General features: G+C 39.9%; 1 non-coding gene across 1 annotated transcript; it reads right to left on the bottom strand.

Moving 5' to 3' along the window:
- Nucleotides 1–5,574: 5,574 nt before the first annotated feature.
- LOC126204734 (small nucleolar RNA SNORD56) lies at nt 5,575–5,681 on the bottom strand. Its single transcript, XR_007540535.1, has one exon. It is a non-coding gene; the product is annotated as a small nucleolar RNA SNORD56 (small nucleolar RNA).
- Nucleotides 5,682–6,910: the final 1,229 nt, after the last annotated feature.

Raw genomic sequence — 6,910 nt, 5'->3', positions numbered from 1 at the left:
TTAATTTTTGATTTACAAAGCTTCTTTGCATACTACGTCTGTCGTAGTATGATTAGAGACATGAATGAAGGAAGAGGTTGTTTGCTTCACTATCACGGGATGGATTCCAACACGTAGCATCTGGCCTTCTCCTTTGTTCATGATGTTGCTATAAGCTCATCAGGACTTGCAGGCGTTAAAAGCGAAAAGGTATATTGTTAGCAATAAGTGCCAATCGGAGCATGAAAACTAACTCACATGCGCCTCTTCCCTCTCAAAATTTCCACTTCTACAGCAGATTTAAGCCTCTTTGAGTGAAGGGTTATAAGGAGCGAGATATGTCTGACGCTCTCGATGACTGTTATTTCGTGCCTGAATTTTGGTAGGAGTTTACAAATAGCGAGTTAAAGGCTAATATTCTCAAGCCGCAGCAAGTCTCGCCTCACGATCTTCATTGCATTGTTGAGACCACACCATCCCCAGTCTTTTAGCTATTCTGGTGTATTCAGAAAGACTCGAAAATTTTTTGCTATGCATTTTTATTCGTAAACAGAACGAAATCAAAACTGAATGAATAGGCACTGCGGTGTGCCGGGGAGGGTCGTCTGCGTTTTTGTTACTAAGCTATCGTTCAGTCCACCTACGTCGATGTGATTCTTGCCGATGTCCCTTCACTCTGTGATAGCAGATATGTGCTAGGCAGTGTAAAGCAGCGTTGGTGAAACCATCACCTAATATTTGCCACACACAGGCCGCGTAACTCTAGTTTAAAGTCAGTTCCTGAAAGTTCATGATTTGGGATCTTCAATCTACTTGCACAAAATCGTTTAAAATTAGATTAACTCTGCATTTCATTGATTTTGAAACACATGGAATCGCAATCAAGTCCGTATTTAATATAGTAAAACCTTATCACTCAAAGTTCACTGTCTGCATAACAAATATTCTCGAAAGGCAGCCAGAATTTTTGTAGGTCCGACCCGACTAATTTTCACGTTCTACCAGTCGCAGACCCACAAACATTGGCGAGATAAATATTCGGTCGTTTCAGTGGTCTTCTTCGTAAGAGGTGATCGCCAGAATATTCCGTACAGAGCAAGAAACACGCCACGCGGAGTTGTTACCACGACCAGAAAGTTCACAAGCTCATATCTCTCAAACTATTTAATTTATGAACACCAAACTTTCATTAAAATGTTCGTAAATCCAGTCGTTTCAGTCACGATATGTTCGAACCGAAATTAGCTAACTATTTCTTCATCTTGCAGAGCATTTTTAAGGAGCGAGCTGACATCGTGTTATCCGTAGACCGGCTAGCAAGCGACTCTTTCTCGAGGTTCTCTCCTATATGCCCACTCCTATTTTCGCACGGGAACAACTTAATTCTGATTGGCTGTTGATCAAAACGACCAATCAGAACGTTCGTTCGAGATCATTCTTGCTGCCAATCTTGCCTCATCCAATCACTAATGCGATAGTAATTAATGTCAACAAAACTTCAAATTCTTGTATTTGGTTTAATCAGAATAAACGAAGTGCGAAATATTCTTCAAACTGATAAATAAACTTATTCCGCTTCTAACTTCCATTCTGGTTACTTTTATACAAAAGCAAGCACACACCGACGTACGTCACCTGAATCGCGTTTGCAACATAAGATTCCCACAGTTCGTTAGTACAAGGTTTTCAGTAAAATGAAATATTTAATTTTAACGTATGTCCCACATACACTCTCTCAATCATTCTCATGCACTCACAAGGCAAAATATAATGAAATAATAATTCTGACCTATTTTTGTATTACGTAATGCACAGTGACTAAAGTTTTAAAAAGAAAATACTAATTAATTGATTTTTTAAGCACTGGTAACTTTGGAATGGCTTCAAATGATAATGAAAGTCAATCTGTAATTGTTCCTAACTTGGTTTTAAAAAATCAAGCGTAGGTTTTAGGAGTTTTAGGAAATTCTTTTTATCTCCAGAACGATAATAAATAAAAATCCGAGATTTTGACACCATCATTCCTTTAATAACAAAAGGATGTGTACGAAATTTGAACAAAGTGTGTGTGTGTGTGTGTGTGTGTGTGTGTGTGTGTGTAATATGAATGGACTAAATACATAAAACGCTCTTTTTAATGAAGATGAGAGGCACCCACATGCCTTGCTCATACTGTGGCATCAAGCAGTCAGGCCTGCAAGATGAGTGGTCTGCCAAGCGAGTGGATTCATTCTTATTTATCGAGTAACATGAACTCTAGTACTCACACTTAAGTTACAAGTTATCCTCCTATATGATTAATACGCAACGGAAACACGCATCTGACTATCAGTAATTTACAGAACTCTGACTGTACACTACGCACTGGCAATACCACATTTTCTTTTTGTCTTTTATTTAACGGCTTTTGTCAACACGTGGCCACCGCACTGAATATGAATGGCGCACACATTATAAATTTGGGACATTATGACAACATACAATTCGAAGGAAAAGTCCACCAATCTTTTTCTTTTCACTATCTTATTTATTCCGATAAATTCTCTAACCTAAACACACAAATTCTATAACCTACAACAATAACACATGAGAAATTCCGCCCAGTGGGCATGGCTTTACATTGGTCTATCTCTATATTATGGTCTCGTAATTATTTAACGCTACAGTGCACTTTCTGGATAGGATGGTGGATCTTTTATTATACCTCACACTTCGACTCTCACAATCATCATCACGAAACTTTCCTCCAGATCGAGCGGTACAGAAGGAACAAGCATAACCCACTAATCTTTTGAAACTACCTTGCTACTCTCCCATGCAAACCTCCCATACCCAAATTACATGACATACATCACACTACAATATGAAATACAAAACACTAAATAGTCACAACACTATCACTTTCAACTTTCCCACTTCAATTAATATTTATCCCATTTTCACACGACACTGCCCCACTTCGTAATTCTACTTTCCTACTGTGAACTCTGGAGATATATGCACGTCTCCCTGTGCAATGCAAGCCAAGTGGCGTTGCTGGATAGACGGCCGACTCACCTTGCTTCTCTCTCAGAGTTTAAATCTAGCGTCACACGGAATCATATCACGCAAAGTAATATTAAGAACGTATTCATCACACACGCGAGTCCTCAACTGATACCATGGACGAGTACTTCTCTTTATCTTTTGTCTCATACACAGTTTGAGACTCACACAGTACTCACCACGTGGAAGTACTCGTCTCTAATTTCAAGTCCTGCACACGCCATTTCTTAAATATTTCAACTTATTGTACACACGCTAGTAATTCAGCTTAACTTAAGCACACGGAAGTATTTCAACTTATTGCTATACGTGGTTTCATTGTGACCGTTGGTCACTTCCGAAGATTACTACAATCCCATTAATATTACCTGCCTGACACTTAATTCTCCCCACAAAAGTTCCTGAAATAGAGAAATTATTATTTCAAACTACTCTTAAATATTCCACATGCGTACCATGTATCCACTCTTTTGTCATTACGGAGCACAACTAAAACAGGTCTTAACAGCACAACATCCAGCGGCAGAGTGCTGAAACATGGCCGTTCTCTAGGTCATCTCGCACCTCTGTCGAGGTGGGGGAAGACCATGCTACCGCATTGGTCAGCCACATTTCAGGCGCTCAAAGCTCAGGTAAATTTCATCTCTTTGATCCCACCAAAGGTGGCCAAAGGATCGACTCAAAGATGATCATATATTCACATTCACTATCTGCGGTTAGCATTTCACAGATCTCACCAAACTGGATGTAGGGATTTACTTTGTGGGAGTGCACATGTGATAAATTAAATAAATAAATTGCCATTCTTTCCCACACTGGTATCCGGCTTCTCTGTATTAATTGAAATTGAGTTATTTTTACAAAAAAATGTGTTGTTCTGACAAGAATAATGAAGTATGTTGTACCTATTTTCAATGTCGGGCGGTACTGTACCCTTTCAAAGATAGCATGTAGTTAAAGAACAGATAGCCGTGCGATAATGGAACCTTTCCAAGAAATAGATCCTTAAAGTATTTACGTGACTCATTCTGCGTGATGCGCTTGGCAGCACTCTCATAAACTCCAAAAACAGCCTGAGCCCTGGCCTTACGCCTTAAAAGTGTGCGCCTTACTTATAAGCACTGTGGGGGCGTGCAAATGCGCTTGCGGGGCGGAAACGCGGTAATATTCGCTCCGTTAACTCTTTTGCCAATTACACACCAATTAAGTTAATAGCCGGGAAAATGTAAGTGGCCCGAGTCAGTGGCTCACCGCAGGAGGATACTAGGGAAGCACGGCATTATCGTCGTCCGCTTCATGTAGGGAACTCGTAAGCCGCGTAACAGCTGCGTCCCTGTCATAGCTAAGACTAAATGCCACAGTCATCCGTCTGCAAGCTCCTTTTCTGCAGGACTCTATTTGACAGTTGTCTGAAAAGCGCTGATTGTAATTAGTACCTTGTGAATATCATGGAGATAAGTGCTTTATATTTTCTGTATGTTCCATAAGTACTTTCAGAGACAGATTATTCGTTTTTTTTAATCCTTTATTTAACATGCAAGGTGTAGAATCACGTAATAAAAGTAGGGTCTGATATAACATAACGGACACTTTCTGGCACTGGATAAAATTGTTTGAAATCATCCGTCCCTTTCCATACAGGTGTTTTTGCTGGTATTTTCTTTACTAGCTTTCTTCGAGCGGATCGAGTTTTCGTATTTGGTTTCTGGTGTGGAAATTATACAAAGCTTTACTAAAATCTATTGGAAATCAGAAATAACTCATATTCGCAGTAGCATAATACGTTTTGGGGGGGGGGGGGAGGGGGGATATACGTGGTATGAGACCACTTTTCATCACACTTCCTGTGAGATTAAAACTGTGTGCCGGACCGTGACTCTAAAAAGGTACCTTTCCCTCTCACGGGCAAGTGCTCCACCGTCTCAGTCATCCAAGCACGACTGCCGCTTTGTCCTCACAGCTTTACTTCCTCCACTACCTGGTCTCCAGCTCCCAAACTTCACAGAACCTACCCCGCGACGAAGTTTCATATCAGCGCACACTCTGCTGCAGAGTGAGAATCTCATTCTGAAAACATGCCCCTGGCTGTGGCTAAGCCATGTCTCTGTAATATACGTTCTTACAGAAGTGCTAGTTCTGCAAACTTCGCAGGAGAGCTTCTGTGAATTTCGGAACGTAGGAGACGAGATATTCGCGGACCTAAAGCTATGAGGACGGGGACTAAGTCGTGCTTGGGTAGCTCAGATGTTAGAGCACTTGCAAGCGAAAGGCAAAAGTGACGAGTTCGAGTCTCCGTCCGGTACACAGTTTTAATCAGCCAGAAAGTTTCATATCAGCGCACACTCCGATGCAGAGTGAAAACCTCATTCTGACCAATGTTCATCTCAAATTTGACGCTTTTTTGGAACACCTTCAGTTGCTGTATTCGATCAAGGCCAATTGTCGAAGTACCTAGATTCTGATCATTTGTTATACTTAAAATACGATGACTTAATTACTATAAAATAATTACGACATCTACAAAGCTGTAGCGGTAAGTCTTGCAATACATCGCCCAGACCAAATTCAACATTAGTTTGGTAAACTTCTGATAATACGTAATCGTTTGGTCCACAACAAGATAACACTGTTTTATTTTTATTTTGACATTTTTGCAGTGATTTTTTTGTCCTTGTATGTTTTCTATCTTTCCACACACTTTCAACCCGGTTTGCACGTGATCAGTATCGCTAATTTGTTAGGGAATCAAAGTGTAATTTGAACGTACTGAATTATTATACAATGTAATTTAAGTTTATATTACACTTAATTTAATTTATAATACACATCGTAATTCTGACGTAGGACTTTTCTGACAATACAGGACTGACGTCACTAGCCAGCATAGAAAGAGCTATGGTATTAGCTGAAAGTGGGGACTTGGGCAGTTGTGTTGACAGTCTAGAATCGGTATCAACGGGTATAGTTAGAAGACCCTTTTGCAGCCACAAATATCCGTATTTTCCAGAAGTTGGAGCTATATAGTTTTTTCCCAAGGGTGAATGTGGCAACACTGAGTTAGTGAGATGTTTCAGTGAATTGATCTCGTGCTATTGGATAAGAACCGAGAACTGTATCATTACAGTCACGAAGCTCTAGATTCATGGAATCTACGATATAGTGGTGGAATATGGTAATGTTACGCACTAGGCCAAAGCAGGCCAACGAACGACAAGAGACTGGACTCGGCAGAACGTTGGTTGCCAACGCAGCTGCGTTTGGGCTCTCATCCACACCAAACGATGATCTTGTGGCCAAGGGAGGGATTCAGTCACGTTGAATCGCAGTTGACGCTGATAACTTGGCGACGTTTCTCTCGTTTTGTCATTGGTGTAAAGTAGCGTTAGTTAGTTAGTTACGTGTTCCATTGATCAATAGCACGGAAAAACCTTTATGATGCGGAACGTTTCAAATGCACAGGAAATACGCACAAGAAACAAGTTTTTTTTTTACGTTATAGTGTTACACCTAAATATTTCTATTTACTATCCCATTCCCTTATACGGCACAAAAAGCATATATTATATCTCCAGATTTATTTACTCACTTTCAAGAATTCATCTATGGTATAAAAGGAGTTGTCAAGGAGGTATGATATCAATTTGTTTTTGAAACTACTACTGTTGCCTGTCAGACATTTTATTTCATCTGGTAATTTATCAAAAAGTTCTATAACAGCATATTTTACCCCTTTCTGTGCCAAAAACAAATAAATAAAGGATAGTGTAAGTCTTTCTTTTCTCTGATTTTGTAATCATGAATGTCGCTGTTGATTTTAAACTGGTCCAACTGTGAAGCAGTGTTAAGAATTCCTAACCTTTTAAACAGATGTGCGACTATGAACCCC

The sequence above is a fragment of the Schistocerca nitens genome, chromosome 9 (assembly GCF_023898315.1).
Source record: "Schistocerca nitens isolate TAMUIC-IGC-003100 chromosome 9, iqSchNite1.1, whole genome shotgun sequence".
In the NCBI taxonomy this organism is placed as follows: Eukaryota; Metazoa; Arthropoda; class Insecta; order Orthoptera; family Acrididae; genus Schistocerca; species Schistocerca nitens.
The sequence above is the reverse complement of the archived record's forward strand: the minus strand, read 5'-3'. Positions and strand labels throughout refer to the sequence as shown.